Genomic DNA, 26,776 nt, shown 5'->3' on the forward strand with positions numbered 1-26,776 from the left:
GCCAAGTTAATTCCAAATGTGTAAACCTGCTAAATCTGCAAGGGGTTGAATACTACTTGTAGGCACTGTAGGCCCAAAGAATAAAGTGGTTTAAATGCAGTTCAAAATTGGTAAGAGGACTAACCAGGGGGCATTGCTTTGTTCAGTGGAGGACAACTGTAATGAGAGGCTGACACAGAGAGTAGGCCCAAATCAGTAATTAGTCTAAATGCAGTTCGAAATTGGCAGCAGTAGTAAACAGGCGGCACAGCTTTGTTCAGTGGAGGAGAATAGCAAGGAGCGGCAGACACCAATAGTAGGCCCCAACCCAACTAGTAGGCCAAATGCAGTCTAACATTAACAACTACTTAATGAGAGCCTGAAAATGGAATTTCAGGACAGGAAACCAGGAGAACAGCAAGGAGCGGCAGACACTGTTAGTAGGCCCCAACCCAACTAGTAGGCCAAATGCAGTTGTTCCATTTAACAACTATTTAACAAGAGCCTCAAGATTGAAGCAATGGAGAGGCAACCTGGGGAACACCTTGGAGTGGAACACACCGTCTCTACACCCCTGACCCTACTTGTAGGCCGCATGCAGTGTTGTTTTCAACAACTACTAAACGAGAGCCAGAAGATTGAAGCAATGGAGAGGCAACCTGGAGAACACCTTGGAGCGGCAGACACTGGTAGTAGGCCCCAACCCAAGTACTAGCCCCACTGCAGTTAGATTTACCAAAAAATACTAAACGAGAGCCTGAAGATCAAAGCTCAGAAAAGGCAACCCGGAGAACACCTTGGAGCGGCAGACACTGGTAGTAGGCCCCAACCCAAGTACTAGCCCCACTGCAGTTAGATTTAAAAAAAATACTAAACGAGAGCCTGAAGATCAAAGCTGAGAAAAGGCAACCCGGAGAACACCTTGGAGTGGCAGACACTGGTAGTAGGCTTTAAACCCAAAATTTTGGTCAATGGAGTTTATAAAATGTTCCAGGGGTACACAGGCAGCATTGGTGTGGTAAGCGGAGGACAATTTCTATTTGCGACTGCAGACAGACTTAGTAGGCTGTCCCCTGTGGACCATGCATCCACAACATTAACCCAGTGCGCCGTAATGGACATGTAACCTTTCGTGGACATGCCTACTGGTCCATGCATCTGTTGTCAGGTGCACCTTTCTACTATTAGATAGCCTGAGAGCATGGACAATGCGGATTTTTACATGATGGTGGAGGGCTGGGATGGCTTTTCTCGCAAAAGAAGTGACGACTGGGTAGCTCTTACCGTGGTACAGCGTAGTCCATCTGGGCTTTATAATTATAAATAAAAGAAAAAAAGTAGGTTGTATGCACTTTGAAATAGGTTCCAGGGGTACACGGGCAGCATTGGTCTGGTCAGTGGAGTAGTAGTAGAAAGAAGGGACCGCAGACAGGCTTCGAAGGCCTAACATAATAAAATTGGGATGTAGGCACTTTATAATTGGTTCCAGGGGTACACGGGCAGCAGTAGACAGGTCAGTGGAGGCCTAGTGGAAGAGGGACCGCAGACAGGCTTCGAAAGCCTAACATAAAAAAAATTGGGATGTAGGCACTTTCTAATTGGTTCCAGGGGTACACGGGCAGCATTGGTCTTGTCAGTGGAGTAGTAGTAGAAAGAAGGGACCGCAGACAGGCTTCGAAGGCCTAACATAATAAAATTGGGATGTAGGCACTTTATAATTGGTTCCAGGGGTACACGGGCAGCAGTAGACAGGTCAGTGGAGGCCTAGTGGAAGGAGGGACCGCAGACAGGCTTCGAAGGCCTAACATAAAAAAAATTGGGCTGTAGGCACTTTTAAATTCGTTCCAGGGGTACACGGGCAGCAGTAGACAGGTCAGTGGAGGCCTAGTGGAAGGAGGGACCGCAGACAGGCTTCGAAGGCCTAACATAAAAGAAAATGGGCTGTAGGCACTTTCTAATTGGTTCCAGGGGTACACGGGCAGCAGTAGACAGGTCAGTGGAGTAGTAGTAGAAAGAAGGGACCGCAGACAGGCTTCGAAGGCCTAACATAATAAAATTGGGCTGTAGGCAATTTATAATTGGTTCCAGGGGTACATGGGCAGCATTGGTGTTGTCAGCGGAGGCCGATTGTAATGAGTGTCTGCCAGTTAGTAGTCCCAAACAATAAATACATGTTAATCTCTCGCATGACAACAAAACGAAACCACCAAAAAGTGCAATCATTCGGTACTGGGGTGGGCTCCTCTGCGTAGTTTCAGACCTAGTAATTTGGCACAAAGTATTTACTTGGGTAAATATAGGACACTGCCCCTGACTATGTTAAGTACCATCATACATGTCAACACAATGGTATTGTCAGTGGCAGGAATTTACGGATGTCAGCGCATAGACTAAACATTGGTGGAACTGTGAGAGATAATTGTGCAAGTGGTTTAGCAATATTTGAGCTGGGGGTGGGGGAACTCTCTTGTGGCCGGCGGTACAGGCCCAGTGCCCCTCATGTTACAACAGTGTGTCTGACGTTGGGTGCGCACCACCACCGCCAGAGACACTTTATTGTACTATGAGGGACCCAGTGGCAGTGCCGTCGACCAAAAGCGGGCACACCCACCTCTTCAGACAAACAGCACTCTCACGGGTGCTGGCGCCAAGTGGCGATACCACGGCCCCGTGTGGGGAGTTTGGCCATTTAGGGAGGTGTAAACATGTTGTATGCTGGACAATCAGGTGCTGCAAATTATGAGATTGGAAAAGTCATTCAGAATAGCCCACAGGCAAGATCTTTTCATAGGAAAGCTAGGTGTCGGCCGGGCAAGGTGGGGCAAAAGATTTCGAAATCCAGTTGTGGTTCATTTTAATGAAGGTTAGATCATCTACATTTTGGGTAGCCAGACGAGTCCTTTTTTCGGTTAATATTGAACCTGCAGCACTGAATACTCTTTCTGATAGGACACTAGCTGCCGGGCAAGCAAGCTCCTGCAATGCATATTCTGCCAATTCTGGCCAGGTGTCTAATTTGGATGCCCAGTAATCAAATGGGAATGACGGTTGAGGGAGAACCATACTCCCTCAGTTAGTAACCATACTGGACAAATGTTGTCTCCTGTCACTTTGAATTGATGCTGCAGTACCTGTCCTGTCTGCGGTCATAGCAAAATCACTCCACAACCTGGTCAGAAAACCCCTCTGTCCAATGCCACTTCTGATTTCTGCCCCTCTAACACCTCTGGTCTGCTGGCCCCTGCAGCTCGTGTGAGAACGATCACGGGCGCTGTGTGCTGGGAATGCCTTAAGCAAACGGTCAACAAGAGTTGATTGTTTGGTTGCTAATATTAGTTCCAAGTTCTCATGTGGCATTATATTTTGCAATTTGCCTTTAAAGCGAGGTTCAAGGAGGCAGGCCAGCCAGTAATCGTCATCGTTCATCATTTTAGTAATGCGTGTGTCCCTTTTGAGGATACGTAAGGCATAATCCGCCATGTGGGCCAAAGTTCCAGTTGTCAAATCTGCGGTTGTGCTTGGTTGAGGGGCAGTTTCAGGCAAATCTACGTCACTTGTGTCCCTCAAAAAACCCGAACCCGGCCTTGCCACGCCACCAATTTCCAGTGGCCCCGGAAAAGCTTCCTCATTAAAAATATAATCATCCCCATCATCCTCCTCATCCTCATCCTCCTCTTCACCCGCTACCTCGTCCAATACACTGCCCTGGCCAGACAATGGCTGACTGTCATCAAGGCTTTCCTCTTCCTCTGCTGCAGACGCCTGATCCTTTATGTGCGTCAAACTTTGCATCAGCAGACGCATTAGGGGGATGCTCATGCTTATTATGGCGTTGTCTGCACTAACCAGCCGTGTGCATTCCTCAAAACACTGAAGGACTTGACACATGTCTTGTATCTTCGACCACTGCACACCTGACAACTCCATGTCTGCCATCCTACTGCCTGCCCGTGTATGTGTATCCTCCCACAAAAACATAACAGCCCACCTCTGTTCGCACAGTCTCTGAAGCATGTGCAGTGTTGAGTTCCACCTTGTTGCAACGTCTATGATTAGGCGATGCTGGGGAAGGTTCAAAGACCGCTGATAGGTCTGCATACGGCTGGAGTGTACGGGCGAACGGCGGATATGTGAGCAAAGTCCACGCACTTTGAGGAGCAGGTTGGATAACCCCGGATAACTTTTCAGGAAGCACTGCACCACCAGGTTTAAGGTGTGAGCCAGGCAAGGAATGTGTTTCAGTTTGGAAAGGGAGATGGCAGCCATGATATTCCTTCCGTTATCACTCACTACCTTGCCTGCCTCAAGATCTACAGTGCCCAGCCACGACTGCGTTTCTTTCTGCAAGAACTCGGACAGAACTTCCGCGGTGTGTCTGTTGTCGCCCAAACACTTCATAGCCAATACAGCCTGCTGACGCTTGCCAGTAGCTGCCCCATAATGGGAGACCTGGTGTGCAACAGTGGCAGCTGCGGATGGGGTGGTTGTGCGACTGCGGTCTGTGGACGAGCTCTCGCTTCTGCAGGAGGACGAGGAGGAGGAGGAGGGGGTGCGAACGGCTACAGCCAACTGTTTCCTAGACCGTGGGCTAGGCAGAACTGTCCCAAAATTGCTGTCCCCTGTGGACCCTGCATCCACAACATTCACCCAGTGTGCCGTGATGGACACGTAACGTCCCTGGTCATGCCATGGTCCATGGACGATGCGCTCTTTAACATGCTGGTGGAGGGCTGGGATGGCTTTTCTGGAAAAGAAGTGTCGACTGGGTAGCTCGTAGCGTGGTACAGCGTAGTCCATCAGGGCTTTGAAAGCTTCGCTTTCAACTAACCGGTAGGGCATCATCTCTAACGAGATTAGTCTAGCTATGTGGGCGTTCAAACCCTGTGTACGCGGATGCGAGGCTAAGTACTTCCTTTTACTAACCATAGTCTCATGTAGGGTGAGCTGGACTGGAGAGCTGGAGATCGTGGAACTAGCGGGGGTGCCGGTGGACATGGTAGACTGAGAGACGGTGGGAGATGGTATTGTTGCCGCCGGTGCCTTAGATGCAGTGTTTCCTACTACGAAACTGGTGATTCCCTGACCCTGACTGCTTTGGCCTGGCAAAGAAACCTGCACAGATACTGCAGGTGGTGCGGAAAATGGTGGCCCTACACTGCCGGAAGGGATGTTGCGTTGCTGAGTCGCTGACTAGCTTCATTGGCAGAGGGTGCTACAACCTTAAGGGACGTTTCTTAGTTAGTCCAGGCTTGCAAATGCATGGTAGTTAAATGTCTATGCATGCAACTTGTATTGAGACTTTTCAGATTCTGACCTCTGCTTAAGGTAGTTGAACATTTTTGACAGATGACTTTGCGCTGATCAATTGGATGTTGTTTAAAAAAATGCCAGACTGCACTCTTTCTAGCATCGGATACCTTTTCAGGCATTGCAGACTGAGCTTTAACCGGATGGCCACGCTGTCCTCCAACAGGTTTTGACTTTGCCACGCGTTTTGGGCCAGATACGGGCCCGGCAGATGGAACCTGTTGCGATGTTGATGCCTGCTGCGGCCCCTCCTCCTCCGCTTCAGAACTACTGCCGCCTGCACCCTGTTCCCCCAATGGCTGCCAATCGGGGTCAACAACTGGGTCATCTATAACCTCCTCTTCTAGCTCGTGCGCAACTCCGTCTGTGTCACTGTGTAAGCCGGTGGTAGAGCGTTCGTGACAGGGCAACATAGTCTCATCAGGGTCTGATTCTGGATCAGTACCCTGCGAGGGCAATGTTGTGGTCTGAGTCAAAGGACCAGCATAGTAGTCTGGCTGTGGCTGTGCATCAGTGCACTCCATGTCAGATTCAACTTGTAATGGGCATGGCCTGTTAACTGCTTCACTTTCTAAGCCAGGGACGGTATGTGTAAAGAGCTCCATGGAGTAACCCGTTGTGTTGCCTGCTGCATCCTTCTCTGTTGTTGTTTTTGCTGAAGAGGACAAGGAAGCGAATTGTCCCTGACCGTGAACATCCACTAATGACGCGCTACTTTTACATTTACCAGTTTCAAAAGAGGAGGCAAAAGAGCTAGAGGCTGAGTCAGCAAGGTAAGCCAAAACTTGCTCTTGCTGCTCCGGCTTTAAAAGCGGTTTTCCTACTCCCAGAAAAGGGAGCGTTCGAGGCCTTGTGTAGCCAGACGACGAACCTGGCTCCACAGCTCCAGACTTAGGTGCAATATTTTTTTTCCCACGACCACCTGATGCTCCACCACTACCACTACCCTCATTACCAGCTGACAATGAACGCCCCCGGCCACGACCTCTTCCACCAGACTTCCTCATTGTTTTAAAAACGTAACCAAACTAACGGTATTTGTTGCTGTCAAACAACTTACACGGTGAGCTATAACTTCAGTATGATTTAGATACCCCTTTACAGGTGGGTGACACCGCAAGGAAAAGCAGGCACAATGTTACACACTCTGTTTTTGGTGGCACCAAATGAGAGAGATGCCACACACGCAGGACTGTCACTCAAGCACAAATGTCAATATTAATCTCCCACTGTTTGTTTTTATTTTTTCAGGGAGAATTTAGAAACCCCCCCAAAAAAATGATTTTTTCAGGAAGAATTTAGAAAACAAAAAAATAAAACAAAAAGGCTTTCTATGGCCCACTATCTGAGAGAGAGAGATGGCACACCCAGGAGTCAGGACTGGCACACAAGCAGAAAGGCCAATATTAATCTCCCACTGTTTTTTTTTATTTTTTCAGGGAGAATTTAGAACCCCCCCCCAAAAAAAATGATTTTTTAAGGAAGAATTTAGAAAACAAATTAAAAAAAGTGATTTTTTCAGAGAGAATTTAGAAACCAAACAAAAAAAGAAATAGGCTTTCTATGGCACACTATCTGAGAGAGAGAGATGGCACGCTCAGGACTGGCACACAAGCCCAAAGGGCAATATTAATCTCCCACTGTTTTTTTTTTTTAAGGGAGAATTTATAAAACCAATAAAAAAAAAAATAGGCATTCTATGGCCCACTATTTGACAGAGAGATGGCACGCTCAGGACTGGCACACAAGCCCAAAGGGCAATATTAATCTCCCACTGGTTTTTTTTTTTTAAGGGAGAATTTATAAAACCAATAAAAAAAAAAAAATAGGCTTTCTATGGCCCACTATTTGACAGAGAGATGGCACGCTCAGGACTGGCACACAAGCCCAAAGGGCAATATTAATCTCCTACTGGTTTTTTTTTTTTCAGGGAGAATTTTTAAAGCCAATAAAAAAAAATAAATAGGCTTTCTATGGCCCACTATTTGACAGAGAGATGGCACGCTCAGGACTGGCACACAAGCCCAAAGGGCAATATTAATCTCCCACTGGTTTTTTTTTTTTAAGGGAGAATTTATAAAACCAATAAAAAAAAAAAAATAGGCTTTCTATGGCCCACTATTTGACAGAGAGATGGCACGCTCAGGACTGGCACACAAGCCCAAAGGGCAATATTAATCTCCCACTGTTTTTTTTTTTTTCAGGGAGAATTTATAAAACCAATTAAAAAAAAAATAGGCATTCTATGGCCCACTATTTGACAGAGAGATGGCACGCTCAGGACTGGCACACAAGCCCAAAGGGCAATATTAATCTCCCACTGGTTTTTTTTTTTTAAGGGAGAATTTATAAAACCAATAAAAAAAAAAAAAAAATAGGCTTTCTATGGCCCACTATTTGACAGAGAGATGGCACGCTCAGGACTGGCACACAAGCCCAAAGGGCAATATTAATCTCCTACTGGTTTTTTTTTTTCAGGGAGAATTTTTAAAGCCAATAAAAAAAAATAAATAGGCTTTCTATGGCCCACTATTTGACAGAGAGATGGCACGCTCAGGACTGGCACACAAGCCCAAAGGGCAATATTAATCTCCCACTGTTTTTTTTTTTTTCAGGGAGAATTTATAAAACCAATAAAAAAAAAATAAATAGGCTTTCTATGGCCCACTATTTGAGAGAGAGATGGCATGCTCAGGACTGGCACACAAGCCCAAAGGCCAATATTAATCTCCCACTGTTTTTTTTTTAGGGAGAATTTAGAAACCCCACAAAAAAAAACAGAAAAAAAAATTAGGCTTTCTATGGCCCACTATGTGAGATGGCACACACAGGGATGGCACTCGAGCAGAAATGCCAATCTTAATCTCCCACAGCTTTTTTTTTTTAGGGAGGATTAAAAAAAAAAAAAAACACAGGGACTGTCCTACAATTACTATCTCCCTGCAGTAATCTCAGCCAGGTATGGCAGGCAGCAATAAGGAGTGGACTGCTGCACAAATGAAATAAAAAGTGTGGACAAACAAACAAGATAGCTGTGCAGAAAGGAAGGAACAACAGGATTTGTGCTTTGAAAAAAGCAGTTGGTTTGCACAGCGGCGTACACACAGCAATGCAGCTATCAGGGAGCCTTCTAGGGCAGCCCAATGAGCTACAGCGCTAAGGAAAAAAAAATGTAGCTTCCACTGTCCCTGCAAACAAAGGTGGTGTTGGACAGTGGAAATCGCTACAGCACAAGCGGTTTGGTGGTTAATGGACCCTGCCTAACGCTATCCCTGCTTCTGAAGAAGCGGCAGCAACCTCTCCCTACGCTCAGATCAGCAGCAGTAAGATGGCGGTCGGCGGGAACGCCCCTTTATAGCCCCTGTGACGCCGCAGACAGCAAGCCAATCACTGCAATGCCCTTCTCTAAGATGGTGGGGACCAGGACCTATGTCATCACGCTGCCCACACTCTGCGTCCACCTTCATTGGCTGAGAAATGGCGCTTTTCGCGTCATTGAAACGCGACTTTGGCGCGAAAGTCGCGTACCGCATGGCCGACCCCGCACAGGGGTCGGGTCGGGTTTCATGAAACCCGACTTTGCCAAAAGTCGGCGACTTTTGAAAATGAACGATCCGTTTCGCTCAACCCTACTAATAGGTGCTGTGCAAAATGTGTGATTATTTTGGCTAAAATATATACCCTAACCTAGATTATTGTATCCTAGTTATAGCCAATAGGATTTTTGTCAAGTATATTTAGCTCCATTTGAATGTGAAGCTCTTTGGCTGAATTATTTCCCCAAAACACTACCTAAGGTTCGATTACTCAGCTGGATCAATTTTTTATGTGTGTGCATGGTGTGGTATTTTGGGGGGCCTGGGTAGTGGATGGGGAAATTCAGGGTTATAAGGGATAGTCAGCGCCTGAGTGGGAGCGCCATATCGAACACTAGGGTGCCAACCTCCACTGCTAGGAAGGGTACAGTTGAGTAGGATCCGACTAGGGCCAAACTAGGAATTTGGCACCTTAACAACGCCCTTCCACCATAGTAAACAAACCACACATCCACGATGTGATCACAAAATACACTTTAAACATTAATTTTCAAAAAACTGCAGTAATGAAAAATGACCTGCAGGTGGCACCACACTACCCCAAAGCACAAAACCACAAAGCTGAAACAAATCCTAACATTTGCCTTGGGGGCTTTCCAGCTTGCCGAACTCCTTGCCCAGCCGATTTCAGGCAGGTACATATAAAATATTTGCTACATATGTGGAAGTAGAATAAAAGTAAAACTTTACCTGTTTAAGACTTCAGCTTTAAAACTGAAGGTATAAATGAATGCAGCCTATAAGGGACCGGACAGGTTCTGAACCATCAGATTTTCCGTATTATTGGACAGTCATTGAAGTCTATCTTCCTTCTAAGGTTGCAGCTTATTGGTGACCTGGAGTCACCCCTGGTTCCAAGTAAAAACCTGCAGCATTGACATAACTCAGACTGTTCATTGCCTCCCGATGGGAGAGATTGGTGGAAACAACCTTGCAAAAATTGAAAAGAAATCCACCCGTAGGGGGAAAAAAAGGTAAAATAATCTGCAGATATTACGTTTTTTTAAAGGGATATTCAACACAGAAGTGGAGGGCACCATCCAATATAGTAACAAAAGACAGGGGTTCAACCCAAAGCATGACCTATAGTAAGATCCATAAGCACCAAGAAAAAGATGTCATGCCATGTAAAGGGGACCACCAAGAGATAACAATAATGTATAAAATGAGTACTTTATTATAGCGGCCAAAAAACACAAAACAACACACTACAATTTAAAAACATTTAAAACAAAAGTAACAACGTAGATTCCTCTAGGGAACCTCCCCCTGGACACATAATGTATAATACAATAAGAGTACAAAATAACAAGATGATTATTAGATCAAGGGTACCGCTGATCTAAATACATATTCGGACAAATGGTAAAGCTAGACATAGCACATCAATACAGTGTAAGGGTGAAAATGAGGACATATACCTGGCCCAGCTCGCAGCACACAATGGTAGGTACTATTGCAAAACCCCAAATACCATATAATATACCCATATACGCAAATAGTAACTCATATACAAATGTGCAATTAACAAATATATCCCTTATTAAAAGGTGGTGACCAAGGGATAAATATAATAGATACACAATATCTATAACCAATAAGGTATATCACTTCAATAAAATACCCCCACACATATGTCAGGTAGATTGTCAATCAAGAGGTGATCAGCCTCTGATGCCAAAGTTCACTTAAGCTAAATTGGCATTTGTCCTATATAAAGAGGGGCCCTATCGGATGTTATAATAACCCTCAGCCTGAATGTGTATATACAGTTAGGTCCATATATATTTGGACAGAGATAACATTTTTCTAATTTTGGTTATAGATATTACCACAATTAATTTTAAACAAAACAATTCTGATGCAGTTGAAGTTCAGACTTTCAGCTTTCATTTGAGGGTATCCACATTAATATTGGATAAAGGGTTTAGGAGTTTCAGATCCTTAACATGTGCCACCCTGTTTTTTAAGGGACCAAAAGTAATTGGACAGATTCAATAATTTTAAAGAAAATGTTAATTTTTAGTGCTTGGTTGAAAACCCTTTGTTGGCAATGACTGCCTGAAGTCTTGAACTCATGGACATCACCAGACGCTGTGTTTCCTCCTTTTTGATGCTCTGCCAGGCCTTCACTGCTGTGGTTTTCAGTTGCTGTTTGTTTGTCGGCCTTTCTATCTGAAGTTTAGTCTTTAACAAGTGAAATGAATGCTCAATTGGGTTGAGATCAGGTGACTGACTTGGCCATTCCAGAATATTCCACTTCTTTGCTTTAATAAACTCCTGGGTTGCTTTGGCTTTATGTTTTGGGTCATTGTCCATCTGTAGTATGAAATGATGACCAATCAGTTTGGCTGCATTTGGCTGGATCTGAGCTCACAGTATGACTCTGAATACCTTAGAATTCATTCGGCTGCTTCTGTCCTGTATCACATCATCAATAAACACTAGTGACCCAGTGCCACTGGCCGCCATGCATGCCCAAGCCATCACACTGCCTCTGCCGTGTTTTACAGATGATGTGGTATGCTTTGCATCATGAGCTGGACCACGCCTTTGCCATACTTTTCTCTTTCCATCATTCTGGTAGAGGTTGATCTTGGTTTCATCTGTCCAAAGAATGTTCTTCCAGAACTGTGCTGGCTTTTTTAGATGTTTTTTTAGCAAAGTCCAGTCTAGCCTTTTTATTCTTGATGCTTATGAGTGGCTTGCACCGTGCAGTGAACCCTCTGTATTTACTTTCATGCAGTCTTCTCTTTATGGTAGATTTGGATATTGATACGCCTACCTCCTGGAGAGTGTTGTTCACTTGGTTGGCTGTTGTGAAGGGGTTTCTCTTCACCATGGAGATTATTCTGCGATCATCCACCACTGTTGTCTTCCGTGGGAGCCCAGGTTTTTTGCATTGATGAGTTCACCAGTGCTTTCTTTATTCTCAGGATGTACCTAACTGTAGATTTTGCCACTTCTAATATTGTAGCAATTTCTTGGATGGTTTTTTTTCTGTTTTCACAGCTTAAGGATGGCTTGTTTCACCTGCATGGCGAGCTCCTTTGACCGCATGTTTACTTCACAGCAAAACCTTCCAAATGCACCACACCTCAAATCAACTCCAGGCCTTTTATCTGCTTAATTGAGAATGACATAACGAAGGGATTGCCCACACCTGTCCATGAAATAGCCTTTCAGTCAATAGTCCAATTACTTTTGGTCCCTTTAAAAACAGGGTGGCACATGTTAAGGAGCTGAAACTCCTAAACCCTTCATCCAATTTTAATGTGGATACCCTCAAATGAAAGCTGAAAGTCTGAACTTCAACTGCATCTGAATTGTTTTGTTTAAAATTCATTGTGGTAATGTCTATACCCAAAATTAGAAAAATGTTGTCTCTGTCCAAATATATATGGACCTAACTGTATCAATAAAGCACACTGGTGCTGTTCCTGGGGAGTATCTGGACCCGGTAAGAGTGTCCAGAACCCCACTATACATAAATAACAGCCCCAATACACAATGTGTGCAGCATATACCAAAATAAGGCCCACTAAATGGGACAAAGTGCTGAGAGTATAGAGCAGTTATACCGATAGAGCATGACCAGAATACCCATCCCTATGGAAGTCCAGGGGGCAAGAGCCCAACGCGTGTCGCCACTAGAGTGGCTTCGTCAGGAAGTGATATACCTTATTAGTTATAGATATTGTGTATCTATTATATTTATCCCTTGGTCACCACCTTTTAATAAGAGATATATTTGTTAATTGCACATTTGTATATGAGTTACTATTTGCGTATATGGGTATATTATATGGTATTTGGGGTTTTGCAATAGTACCTACCATTGTGTGCTGCGAGCTGGGCCAGGTATATGTCCTCATTTTCACCCTTACACTGTATTGATGTGCTATGTCTAGAATTACCATTTGTCCGAATATGTATTTAGATTAGCGGTACCCTTGATCTAATAATCATCTTGTTATTTTGTACTCTTATTGTATTATACATTATGTGTCCAGGGGGAGGTTCCCTAGAGGAATCTACGTTGTTACTTTTGTTTTAAATGTTTTTAAATTGTAGTGTGTTGTTTTGTGTTTTGTGGCCGCAATAATAAAGTACTCATTTTATACATTATTGTTATCTCCTGGTGGTCCCCTTTACATAGCATGACATCTTTATCTTGGTGTTTAAAGGGATATTCCCAATTATTATACAATGGTGTAAATACACTCAGTTATGGGACCAATTCTCCTTCATCATTTTTACTGTCAAAGTGGCACTGCTGTACAGGGAGCTGCTCCGTTCACATACATAGGGCTGTGTTGCACTTCCCTACACTGCAGATAGATGGCAGTGCTGCTGTGGAGGGGAAAAAATGCTGCTGCCCCTGTTCTTTTGCAAGGTCTTGACAATCAGACCCCTTCTAATAAGTAAGTAAAATACCATTATGTTTAATGTTGGGGGATCTCCTTTAGGCTGGAGTCACACACAACATATAAAAAAAATCGGTCTGTTTTACACGGACGACAATCGCAGAAATGTTCCCTGAACAGTAATCCGTATGTCATCCATGTGCAGTGCGAGGATGCAATTTTCTCGCATGTAAGCATCCATGTGACATCCGTATGATATCCGTATGGAGAGATTTTCTCGCCGGCTTTCAAAATGGACATATAATGGATCCATGTGCTCAAATATTCATGAAAACATATATACAGTCTATGTATATATGTCAGTGAGACACATACCTCTCTGTGTTCATTATCTCATTAAATACATTTACATTTGACCAGCTTGATTTTCTGGAATTTGTCTGCGCCCCCGACAGCCAATGTGCAAAAATTTTGCACGGGCCAACTAGTTTATATTATTGGGAGTCAGAGATTATAGCTAATGGGAGGTACAGTGCTGCTTATTACTTTATATTTGACTAGATGGTGGCCCGATTCTAACGCATCGGGTATTCTAGAATATGCATGTCCATGTAGTATATTGCCCAGCCACGCAGTATATTGCCCAGCCACGTAGTATATTGCCCAGCCACGTAGTATATTGCCCAGCCACGTAGTATATTGCCCAGCCACGTAGTATATTGCCCAGTCACGTAGTATATTGCCCAGCCACGTAGTATATTGCCCAGCCACGTAGTATATTGCCCAGCCACGTAGTATATTGCACAGCGACGGAGTATATTGCCCAGCCACATAGTATATTGCCCAGCCACGTAGTATATTGCCCAGCCACGTAGTATATTGCACAGCGACGGAGTATATTGCCCAGCCACATAGTATATTGCCCAGTAACGTAGTATATTGCACAGCTGTATAACACTGCTACAAGAAAAAAACGGTAGCGGTATTATCAGTGTTTTGGATCAATGTGCCATCAGTCAGCCATCAGTGTGTCATTCGTGTCATCAGTGTGCATTTTGTGTGCCATCTGTTTTTTTACGGTATGGCTTAGGAAAAATCAAATTTCAAATCTTCACCTATACTTTGCAATGTTTAATACGTATAGCACATGGACAAAACACGGACGCCATCCATGTGCTGTACATGTTTCACAAAGACCCATAAATTGTAATAGTCCTTGTCATCCGAACAGCCGGGGAAAAATGGACATGTGAAGATCACCATAGGATTTAATAGGTCAATGTGGATACGTGCCTAGTATGTGTGAAAACGGATGCCACAAATACCGGAAACAAGTACATGTGAATGGGGCCTAAGTTTGGCCTTTACATTCCTTATTCATGTTCAACCACAAAATGGTAGATTATACTGTCTTAAATCTGACACTGACACTTTTACGACTTCACTTTAAAAATTTACTCAACTATTGATTGTACACTTCCAACCGTGCTGACGTAATTAAAAAGAAGTCGTCTAGATAATATGCTACTGATTCCATAAAAGTAGTTACACAGAACACAAGTGTAAATGCTTTAAAAATGCAGATTATGCAGTGTAATCGAATTGGCAAGCATTTCTCTAAAATATTCTTCTCTTTTATTGAGTACCTTTCACCAAATTTTCCATGTTGAACTGGACAGACAATTTAATAATGGCTGAAGAATTAAATAAAAGTTTTACTTTAGGATTTTGTTTTTAATTTCGAATCTTTGTTGCCGAAATATTAGAAATCAAAGTATTTGGTACCTAATGAGTTAATTTTGATAAGTCCAAATGGGTATTAGATATTTTTCACTGATGGCGTGTAATTCTTCTCCATGCATGAGTTGTCGAATCATAAGCTTGCAGTAAAACTCAAAAGAAAGAATACCCCTCACAATAAGGTTTCTCAGTGAGTTAATAGCAATAATGCAGGTTTGATCTCCTGCTCAAACCTCATGCATGGTTATATATCACCCTTAGATAAGGCCTCTGTGGGCAAAGGAGTAGCACAGCTGAGTTTAGGTGTATCACAAGCCCTTCTATCAGTTCTTCTAGCATTGTCATCTCTGCTGTACTGCCCCTTCCCACACTGCCTGTATGGAGATGAGTCACACTTTTGAGGACTCCAGACATGTAAGTGATTTATCTCTGGACAGGGAGTGTGGAGGGGAGACACAATATAGCAGATATGACAGTGCTATGAGACATGGAGAGCTGAGAAATGGGATTATGTGACAGCTAAACTCAGCTGCACTTTATTCGTGCAGGAGGTTGGATCAGGACATCAGAACTGTATCATTTCATCTCATACACTAAGAAACCGGCTCTATATTATGGTGGGGTGTGTTCTTTTTCTGCTGTGTTGATGCCTACTTATGATTAGTCAATTATTACATGGAGAACTATACGCTCACTGTGAAAAAGAACATGGACTTAACAAAAGTTACGGTAATTCATTAGATCCCAAAATATAGTGACAAGCAAAAGGGTAACAATTTTTTTATTTTATAGACAATCATCTTGGCTAACTCATACACACATTTGACATACAACTATTTAGCATATGATTATTTATGCAGATGCTTGTCATGCCACTGCATTGTTACTGCTTCACGCTTAAAAATCTAAATTTTAATTTTTATTATTTTGTTTGTATTTTGTAAATCCACCATTTGCTTTCAGTACTGCCTGAATCCTTCTGGGCTTGCTCTTCATTAGATTCAAACATATCTCAACCAAAATCTGATCCCAGATCTCTTCTACACGTTCCCAAAGTTGGTGCATACTGGTCAACTCAATTGGGTATGTATACAGCTTTTTCTTCATCTCTATCCACAAATGTTTGATTGAGTTGAGGTCTGGGAACTCTGTGTGGGTCAATCCAGCACCTCTACTTCATTGTTACTGAACCATTTCTTCGCCAATCTCCACATATGCTTCAGGTAGTTGTCCTGCTGGAACACTAAGCCGTCCTTTTCACACTCATTCTACTTGAGTCTACTAAGTAACTCATCTTGTAGGATGCTCAGTATAGCACAGCATTGAGACCACCATAGATCCTGGTCAGGTATCTAACAACTTTGACTGGGAAATAACCCCATATCACAAGGTTTCCTCCAACAAACTTGACAGCTCCTTCAATTTCTCGATCCGATAACCTCTTTTTCCCTTGTTTCTTCCAGACCCATTTTCACCTATCAGAGCCTAGTCTATTAACGTTCTCCTCATCACTCCAAATCACCAGTTTCCAATCTTCTATTATGAACTTTTCGTACTTTTTTACCAGCTTGAGACGATGCTTCTCATGATGATATTGAAGTTGAGGCTTCTTCACCTTTTTTTGAGCCACTATTCAAGACTTTTGTAATGTGCGTTGCACGGTTCTTTCATTGACTTCTGTGATCTAATTTTTACAAAGCCTATGAGCCACCTCCACTGCCATGTTTGTTTCACCAGAAATGATAGCCCTTGTGATCAGCAGACTTGTTGACTCCAATATTTTACCTGGACGTCCATCTCTTGGCTTTTGAATGGATGGACAGACTTTATTTTGTATTTTTCCAACTGTCATGGCACTCAGATGATGCAGTTTGGCAATTTTCTTGGCCGAGAGACCGCTATTGATGAGCTGGATGATGCGGTTTCTCTTTTCTTGGGAAGCCCTCATGGCTGCTCCTCAATTCAAACCAGTGTCCTTTCAATTGGCAATCAATCTAATAACACAGTGAGCCATTGGGAAATGTAAGGTCCAGTTGTATTTTGTAGTATACAGGAAGAAAAAGAGTTTTCCACCAACAACAAAACAGTAACAATGCAGTGACATGACGAGGATCTGCATAAATAAACACATGCTAAATAGTTGAATGTCAAATTTATGTATGAGATAGCCAAGATGATTGTCTATGAAGTTATGGTAGTCTCACATTCAGCACAGTAGAGAATGGAGAGATATAGAGTTTGAAAGTCAAAAGTTGAAAACATTGTTACCCTTTTGCTTGTCAATGTACTTTGATTATAAATATCTCAAAAGCAAAAGAGAGGCTAAATATTACATCATATGTCTAGTTCAACATGAAAAATTTGGTGAAAAATCCTTTTTAAAAAAACAATCCCATCCTCCTAATACATTGCAGCCATCATATTATATAGCAGTGTACTTACAATTGCTCATTTTGCCTTTCTTCCCAGTTAAATGTTCTCTTTCCTTTCTTTTGTGTAGAAACCTGATGTCTCTCTTCCCTGCATTTATCATCCCCCTCTTCAACTCTTGACCCAGCTTCTCCCTTCTTCCTGTGCTATGGATTTTTGCAGTGTCTTATGAGTCACACGTGGACAATTGACCTCCTATTTCTGCACAGAGCTTAAAAGAATTCAGCTAGTCAGTTTTTAATCACATGATGTTGAATATTACTTCTCCTTTTTTCTGCCTTCTCTGGCAACGTTTAGATCTACATGCTCTTTATCAAGCACAGCACATGTCAAAATAACCCTATTTAAATAGTATAGAAAACCACCCCATAATTAGAATCCACCAATGGTAAACATATCACAATAATTATACAACAACAATCTATATAACATATCTAAAACATCCCAAGATGATCAGGAATCAAAGTAATACCTTAAAAGTATCAGAACTATCATCCCGGATCGCTCATCGCAATAGTGTATACGGATAAATAAGTCTCATAAAGTCCGCATCGCACATCAACAACAATGTAAATCTAACCAATCATTATACAGGATTCACGTTGTCATAGCGATCTTCAGTTCTAGAGCCGTCCCATAGTCCTCTTATCAAAAATAGGCAGAAGTGGTCTCTGTGCATGCCCCAGCGTCTCTTTCTAACTGGTTATCAATCGATCTCCATCAGTAGACACTGCGCAAGCTCCAAAACCACCTGATTGAAAAGGTCCTTCATTCATCAAGTATTCCGGACCTAAGTTCTGCGCAGACTCCAACGTCACATGATATTGAAGGTCCTTCATCCATTAGGTATTACGGACCTAGTAAGTGTTCATAGTTCACAAAAGCTCTGTGCATATTCCAAGAATCACATTTTTCCCACAAAAATCTTTTTTAACTCCAAATTTTGTATTTTTGCAAGGGTAACAGGAGAAAATGGACCCCAAAATGTGTTGGGCAATTTGTCCTAAGTTCACCGATACCCCATATGTTGTCAATAACTACTTTTGAGGCACAGTGCAAAGCTCAGAAGGGAAGAAGTGCCATATTACTGTGCAGATTTTGCTGCACTTGTTTGAGGGTGCCATGTTACATTGGCAATGCCCCTGAGGTGCCAGAACAGCAGAACTCCCTATAAGTGACCACATTTTACAAACTAAACCTCTCAATGAATTCATCTAGGGGTGCAGTAATTATATTGACAGCACAGATGTGTCACAGACTTTTATATCATTGGGCAGTGAAGAAAAAAAAAATAATTATATTTTTACCACTAAGATTGTGTGTTAGCCCCAAGTTTTACATTTTCGTACTCGGATATGGGTAAAAATGGCACCAAAATTTGTCTCACAATTTCTATTGAACGTGGCAATATCCCATATGTGGATGTTGCTGAGTGAAAATTGCAAACTGCTGTTGTAGTGACCAGTACATTATGCCCAGCCCATTATTCTGGAGACACGCACCTGTAAATTAGGCTGGCTCTCATCACTACAGAAATGCCAAACATGTGGGTGCTAAATGTGGTTTAGGCAAACTGGGGCTCAGAAGGGAGAGGGGGGCAGTTGCTTTTGGGAGAGGGTAATTTGTTGAACTTCTTTTGGGGTAAGGAGCCATTTTGCTTTTCCTGAGCCTTTGTGCTACCAGTAACGTAGAAGCCCCCTATATTTCCGTTAACAGATGATGGACCTCAGTGAGGACTTGCTTTTGTGTGGATTGAGTTGAAGCTTTTATTGGGAATATTTTACATAACATTTATGATCACATTTATTCAGCACTCTATGCTGAGTACTTATAGGGTTGCCATCTAAATCTCTGAGTGACATGACAGATAAAAGATGAATCTATTCACTATAATGAGGCAGCAGAGTTACTCAGGACTCTGTCTGGCCTCTGTTCAGCGGTGTCCTTCTTTTCATAAGTGCCCAAAACTGTGGCTGAAGGCCTTTTTATGCAATCCTAAAAAGATGGACACCACCGGATCACAGGTCCTAAGGCGTCCACAGTGCCTCCATCTGCCGCATTATAGGGAATCTTCCGCCAGGGATTCTGTCTGAATCATGTATTTCAGAGATTTACCTGGAAACCCCCAAGTAAACGCTCAACGTAGAGCACAGGATAAATGTGCGCTGAGCCCAGTTACTACAATCTTTGGAAGGCAGAATGAAAAAATAAATTTTACCCAGTTCCTTGTGTGGTATAAATGATATGGCGACTTTATTCTTCGGGTCGATGCGATTACAGCAATACTAGATTTGGCTGCTGTCACACACTAAAATACGCTTTTTATTGCGAAAAATAGTTTTTACGTCACTATATTTTGAGAGCTATAATTTTTTACGTATTTCAGCTGACAGAGTCATGTTATGGCTTGTCTTTTTGTTAGACAAGTTGATGTTTTTATTGGTAACATTTTCGGGCACAAGACATTTTTTGATCACTTTCTATTCCGATTTTTGGGAAACAGAATGAACAAAAACCAGCAATTCAAGAACTGCTTTTTTTTTTTTTTTTTAATTCCGTTCAGCTTTATTCTTCGGGTTAGTACGATTACAGCGATACCCAATTTATATAGTTTTAATGTTTTGGCGCTTTTGCACAATAAAAACTATTTTAAATAAAAAATATTTATTTTTGCATCACTTTATTCTGAGAGCTATAACTTTTTTTTTTCTGCTGATGGAGCAGTATTATGGTTTATTTTTTGACTGACAAGATGACGTTTACAGCTGACATTTTTGATAATGTGTGCAAACTGTAAAGCGCTGAGGAATATGTTAGCGCTATATAAAAATAAAGATTATATTATATATTATATTATATATATTCACACTCTTCTTTTTGATCGTGTTTTATTGCACTTCTTGTTTGGCAGTATGATGATAAAGCATTGTTTTTTGCCTCGTTTTTTTTTACGGTGTTCCCTGAAGGGGTTAACTGTTGTGAATTCTGTGGCTGAGTTCACTTCTGTGGTCACAAGTGGTATTGCAGTCTCTGGGCTTCCTCCCTCAGGTGTTTTGGTGAGCTCGTTGGCTGCCTTGCTATTTAGCTCCACCTGAGTCTGTCTTCCTTGCTCCTTGTCAATGTTCCAGTGTTGGATCTGAGCTACTGCATCTTTCCTTGGGCCTGCTGCTCTGCTAGATAAGTGCTTCTAGTTTGTTTTCTGTTTTTTCTGTCCAGCTTGCTATTGTCTTTTGCTGGAAGCTCTGAGAAGCAGAGGGGTGCACCGCCGTGCTGTTAGTTCGGCACGGTGGGTCTTTTTGCCCCTTTGCGTGGTTTTCGTTTTAGGGTTTTTTGTAGACTGCATAGTTCTCTTTGCTATCCTCGCTCTGTCTAGAATATCGGGCCTCACTTTGCTGAATCTATTTCATTCCTACGTTTGTCTTTTCATCTTGCTAACAGTCATTATATGTGGGGGGCTGCCTATTCCTTTGGGGTATTTCTCTGAGGTAAGTCAGGCTTGTATTTCTATCTTCAGGCTAGTCAGCTCCTCAGGCAGTGCCGAGTTGCATAGGTAGTTGTTAGGCGCAATCCACTGCTGCTTATAGTTGTGTGAGGATAGATCAGGTACTGCAGTCTACAAAGATTCCACGTCTCAGAGCTCGTCCTATTGTTTTTGGTTATTGCCAGATCTCTGTATGTGCGCTGATTACTGCACGCTGTGTTGCCTGATTGCCAGCCATAACAGTACAAGGAGCCTTACCAATGATTCCCAATAGAGGGAAAAAAGAAATCCTGACATCATTTTTTTTTCTTAGCTCTGTCTTCAGTCTTTTTTTTCCCCTAGACATTAGAGTGCTTCAGGACACAGCTGTGGACATGGATATTCAGGCTCTGTGCTCCTCAATGGATAATCTCGTTGTAAATGTACAAAAGATTCAAGATACTATTGATCAGAAATCGATGCTAGAACCAAGAATTCCGATTCCTGATTTGTTTTTTGGTGACAGAACTAAGTTCCTGAGCTTCAGAAATAATTGTAAGCTATTTTTGGCCTTGAAACCTCATTCTTCTGGTAATCCTATTCAACAGGTTTTGATTATTATTTCTTTTTTGCGCGGCGACCCACAGGACTGGGCGTTTTCTCTTGCACCAGGAGATTCTGCATTGAGTAATGTTGATGCATTTTTCCTGGCGCTCGGATTGCTTTACGATGAGCCTAATTCAGTGGATCAGGCTGAGAAAAATCTGCTGGCTTTATGCCAGGGTCAGGATGATGTAGAAGTATATTGTCAGAAATTTAGGAAATGGTCAGTACTCACTCTGTGGAATGAATCTGCACTAGCGGCTTTGTTCAGAAAGGGTCTCTCTGAAGCTCTTAAGGATGTAATGGTGGGATTTCCTATGCCTGCTGGTTTGAATGAGTCTATGTCCTTGGCCATTCAGATCGGTCGTCGCTTGCGCGAGCGTAAATCTGTGCACCATCTGGCGGTACTGCCTGAGAGTAAACCTGAGCCTATGCAGTGCGACAGGACTATGACTAAAGTAGAACGGCAAGAACACAGACGTCTGAACAGACTGTGTTTCTATTGTGGTGATTCTACTCATGCTATTTCTAATTGTCCTAAACGCACTAGGCGGATCGATAGCTCTGCCGTTATTGGTACTGTACAGTCCAAATTCCTTTTGTCCATTACCTTAATGTGCTCTTTGTCATCGTATTCTGTCATGGCGTTTGTGGATTCAGGCGCTGCCCTGAATCTGATGGATTTGGATTATGCTAAACGTTGTGGATTTTTCTTGGAGCCTTTGCGGTGTCCTATTCCGTTGAGAGGAATTGATGCTACACCTTTGGCCAAGAATAAGCCTCAGTACTGGGCCCAGCTGACCATGTGCATGGCTCCTGCACATCAGGAAGTTATTCGCTTTCTGGTACTGCATAATTTGCATGATGTGGTCGTGTTGGGGTTGCCATGGCTACAAACCCATAATCCAGTATTGGATTGGAACTCTATGTCGGTAACCAGCTGGGGTTGTCAGGGAGTACATGGTGATGTTCCATTTTTGTCTATTTCGTCATCCATTCCTTCTGACATCCCAGAGTTCTTGTCGGACTTTCAGGATGTATTTGAAGAGTCCAAGTCTGATGCCCTACCTCCGCATAGGAATTGTGATTGTGCTATCGATTTGATTCCTGGTAGTAAATTCCCTAAGGGTCGTTTATTTAATTTGTCCGTACCTGAACACACCGCTATGCGCAGTTATGTGAAGGAGTCCCTGGAGAAGGGACATATTCGCCCATCGTCGTCACCATTGGGAGCAGGGTTCTTTTTTGTAGCCAAGAAGGATGGTTCGCTAAGACCGTGTATTGATTACCGCCTTCTTAATAAGATCACTGTTAAGTTTCAGTATCCCTTGCCATTGATTTCTGACTTGTTTGCTCGGATTAAGGGGGCTAGTTGGTTTACTAAGATTGATCTTCGTGGTGCGTATAATCTGGTGAGAATCAGGCAGGGAGATGAATGGAAAACGGCATTTAATACGCCCGAGGGTCATTTTGAGTATCTGGTGATGCCGTTCGGACTTGCCAATGCTCCATCTGTTTTTCAGTCTTTTATGCATGACATTTTCCGTGAGTATCTGGATAAATTCTTGATTGTTTACTTGGATGACATTTTGATCTTCTCAGATGATTGGGAGTCTCATGTGAAGCAAGTCAGAATGGTTTTCCAGGTACTGCGTGCTAATTCCTTGTTCGTGAAGGGATCAAAGTGTCTCTTCGGTGTGCAGAAAGTTTCATTTTTGGGGTTCATCTTTTCCCCTTCTACTGTCGAGATGGATCCGGTTAAGGTTCAGGCCATCCAGGATTGGACTCAGCCGACATCTCTAAAAAGTCTGCAGAAATTCCTGGGCTTTGCTAATTTTTATCGTTGCTTCATCTGTAATTTTTCTAGCATTGCCAGACCATTGACCGATTTGACCAAGAAGGGTGCTGATTTGGTTAATTGGTCTTCTGCTGCCGTGGAAGCTTTTCAGGAGTTGAAGCATCGTTTTTGCTGTGCCCCTGTGTTGTGTCAACCTGATGTTTCTCTTCCGTTCCAGGTCGAGGTTGATGCTTCTGAGATTGGTGCAGGGGCGGTTTTGTCACAGAGAGGTTCTGGTTGCTCAGAGTTCAAACCATGTGCTTTCTTTTCCAGGAAATTTTCTGCTGCTGAGCGTAATTATGATGTGGGCAACCGAGAGTTGCTGGCCATGAAGTGGGCATTCGAGGAGTGGCGTCATTGGCTTGAGGGTGCTAAGCATCGCGTGGTGGTATTGACTGATCATAAGAACTTGACTTATCTCGAGTCTGCCAAGCGCTTGAATCCTAGACAGGCCCGTTGGTCATTTTTGCCGTTGGCTGAGTTCGCCCTTAATAATCGGGCCAGCTCGGCTACCTTGGTCTCTCCATTTTTCTGCAATTCTGGGTTCCATCCTCGTTTCTCTTCAGGACAGGTTGAGTCTTCGGACTGTCCTGGTGTGGATTCTGTGGTGGACAGGTTGCAGCAGATCTGGACTCAGGTAGTGGACAATTTGACCTTGTCCCAGGAGAAGGCTCAGCTTTTCGCTAATCGCAGACGCCGTGTGGGACCCCGACTTCGTGTTGGGGATTTGGTTTGGTTATCTTCTCGTCATATTCCTATGAAGGTTTCCTCTCCTAAATTTAAACCTCGTTTTATTGGTCCGTATAGGATTTCTGAGATTCTCAATCCGGTGTCTTTTCGTCTGACCCTCCCAGACTCCTTTTCCATACATAATGTATTCCATAGGTCGTTGTTGAGGAGATACGTGGCACCTATGGTTCCATCTGTGGAGGGGGAATTGGAGTATATTGTGGAGAAGATTTTGGATTCTCGTGTCTCTAGACGGAATCTCCAGTATCTGGTCAAATGGAAGGGTTATGCTCAGGAAGATAATTCCTGGGTTTTTGCCTCTGATGTCCATGCCCCAGATCTTGTTCGTGCCTTTCATGTGGCTCATCCTGGTCGGCCTGGGGGTTCTGGTGAGGGTTCGGTGACCCCTCCTCAAGGGGGGGGTACTGTTGTGAATTCTGTGGCTGAGTTCACTTCTGTGGTCACAAGTGGTATTGCAGTCTCTGGGCTTCCTCCCTCAGGTGTTTTGGTGAGCTCGTTGGCTGCCTTGCTATTTAGCTCCACCTGAGTCTGTCTTCCTTGCTCCTTGTCAATGTTCCAGTGTTGGATCTGAGCTACTGCATCTTTCCTTGGGCCTGCTGCTCTGCTAGATAAGTGCTTCTAGTTTGTTTTCTGTTTTTTCTGTCCAGCTTGCTATTGTCTTTTGCTGGAAGCTCTGAGAAGCAGAGGGGTGCACCGCCGTGCTGTTAGTTCGGCACGGTGGGTCTTTTTGCCCCTTTGCGTGGTTTTCGTTTTAGGGTTTTTTGTAGACTGCATAGTTCTCTTTGCTATCCTCGCTCTGTCTAGAATATCGGGCCTCACTTTGCTGAATCTATTTCATTCCTACGTTTGTCTTTTCATCTTGCTAACAGTCATTATATGTGGGGGGCTGCCTATTCCTTTGGGGTATTTCTCTGAGGTAAGTCAGGCTTGTATTTCTATCTTCAGGCTAGTCAGCTCCTCAGGCAGTGCCGAGTTGCATAGGTAGTTGTTAGGCGCAATCCACTGCTGCTTATAGTTGTGTGAGGATAGATCAGGTACTGCAGTCTACAGAGATTCCACGTCTCAGAGCTCGTCCTATTGTTTTTGGTTATTGCCAGATCTCTGTATGTGCGCTGATTACTGCACGCTGTGTTGCCTGATTGCCAGCCATAACAGTTAACTAGTGGGACAGTTGTATAGAGTGGGGCGTTTAGATGCGGTGATACAAAATAATATGTGTGCTTTTATTGTTTATTTTTTTATTTACATAAATAAATTTTATTGGAAAATTATTTCTTTTCTTTGCACTGCAGAGCATCCGAGCAGTGTCTGACAGGCAGGAAGGAGGAATCTCAGGTCCTGCTCTCTGCAGGCACTGCAAAGCCACCTTCCATGAAGGAACCCGGGGCCATCTTGATAGAGATCATCAGGGCAACGCGATCGCATTGTGTTGTCCTGAGGGAAGCGAGCAGGGAACCCATTCCCTGCGTGATGCTCCTCTATGTCGCTGTCTCTACTGACAGCAGGATCAGAGGGGTTAAATGTCAGCAATGGGTGCTAGCATCGATCATGGCCATTGCTGCGGGGTGTCAGATCTCACACAAACCCAAACCCAGACCCCATTCACTTGAAGTAACCATGAGAACTATCCACTGCACAGTGGACTTTATCTCACTGTGCTAGCGGTGATCTCACTGAGGTCCCCACAGTTCAGGGGCCCCGCTGGGAATGCAGCCTCAGTGACCTGCAGTAACTTCGATGATGTCACTGCTAGCCACTGAGGCTGAGCTCGCAGCAGCTCATTCCACAGCGGTTCTTAGCTTGGACAATCACATCTTGGCACCATCCAGATTGAAAACTGTTTTCATTTTTGTTTTTTTACAGAAGATGTTGACTTCAGTGGAATTGAGCATTAGGTGAGTAAAACTGTGTTTGTTATTTTGAACCCCTTCCCGACCTGTAGCGCCACGTAGGCGTCATGAAAGTCAGTGCCAATCCGACCTGTGACGCCTATGTGGCGTCATGGAGGGATCGTGTCCCGGCAGATCGAGTGAAAGTGTTAACTCCAATTTCACCCGATCTGCAGGGACAGGAGTGGTACTTCAGCCCAGGGGGGGGGGGGGGTGGCTTCGCCCCCCATGGCTACAATCGCTCTGATTGGCTGTTGAAAGTGAAACAGCCAATCAGAGCAATTTGTAATATTTCACCTATGAAAAGTGGTGAAATATTACAATCCAGCCATGGCCGATGCAAAATCATCGGCCATGGCTGGAAACCCTGATCTGCCCCCCGCCAGCCCCACCGATCTCCTCCCCAGTCCTCCATTCTGTCCTGTACTGTGGTACGCTCCTGTCCGCTCCCCCCACCCTCCTGTCCGCTCCCCCATGCTCCAATCCACTGCCCCCATGCTCTGATCCACTCCCTGTGCTCCGATCCCACCCCCTCATACTTACCGAGCCTCCTGGTGTTCGTTCATCTTCTCCATGGGTGCCGCCATCTTCCAAAATGGCGGGAGAATGCGCAGTGCGCCCATCGAATCTGCCGGCCGGCAGGTACATTTTGATCACAGTGATCAAAATAAAAAAAAAGTAAATGAACCTCCCTTTATCACCCCCATAGGTAGGGACAATAAAAAAATGAAGAAAATATATTTACTTTTATTTTTCCACTAGGGTTAGGGTTAGAACTAGGGTTAGTGTTAGAACTAGGGTTAGGTCTAGGGTTAGGG

Source organism: Ranitomeya imitator, chromosome 1, assembly GCF_032444005.1.
Source record: "Ranitomeya imitator isolate aRanImi1 chromosome 1, aRanImi1.pri, whole genome shotgun sequence".
NCBI lineage: Eukaryota > Metazoa > Chordata > Amphibia > Anura > Dendrobatidae > Ranitomeya > Ranitomeya imitator.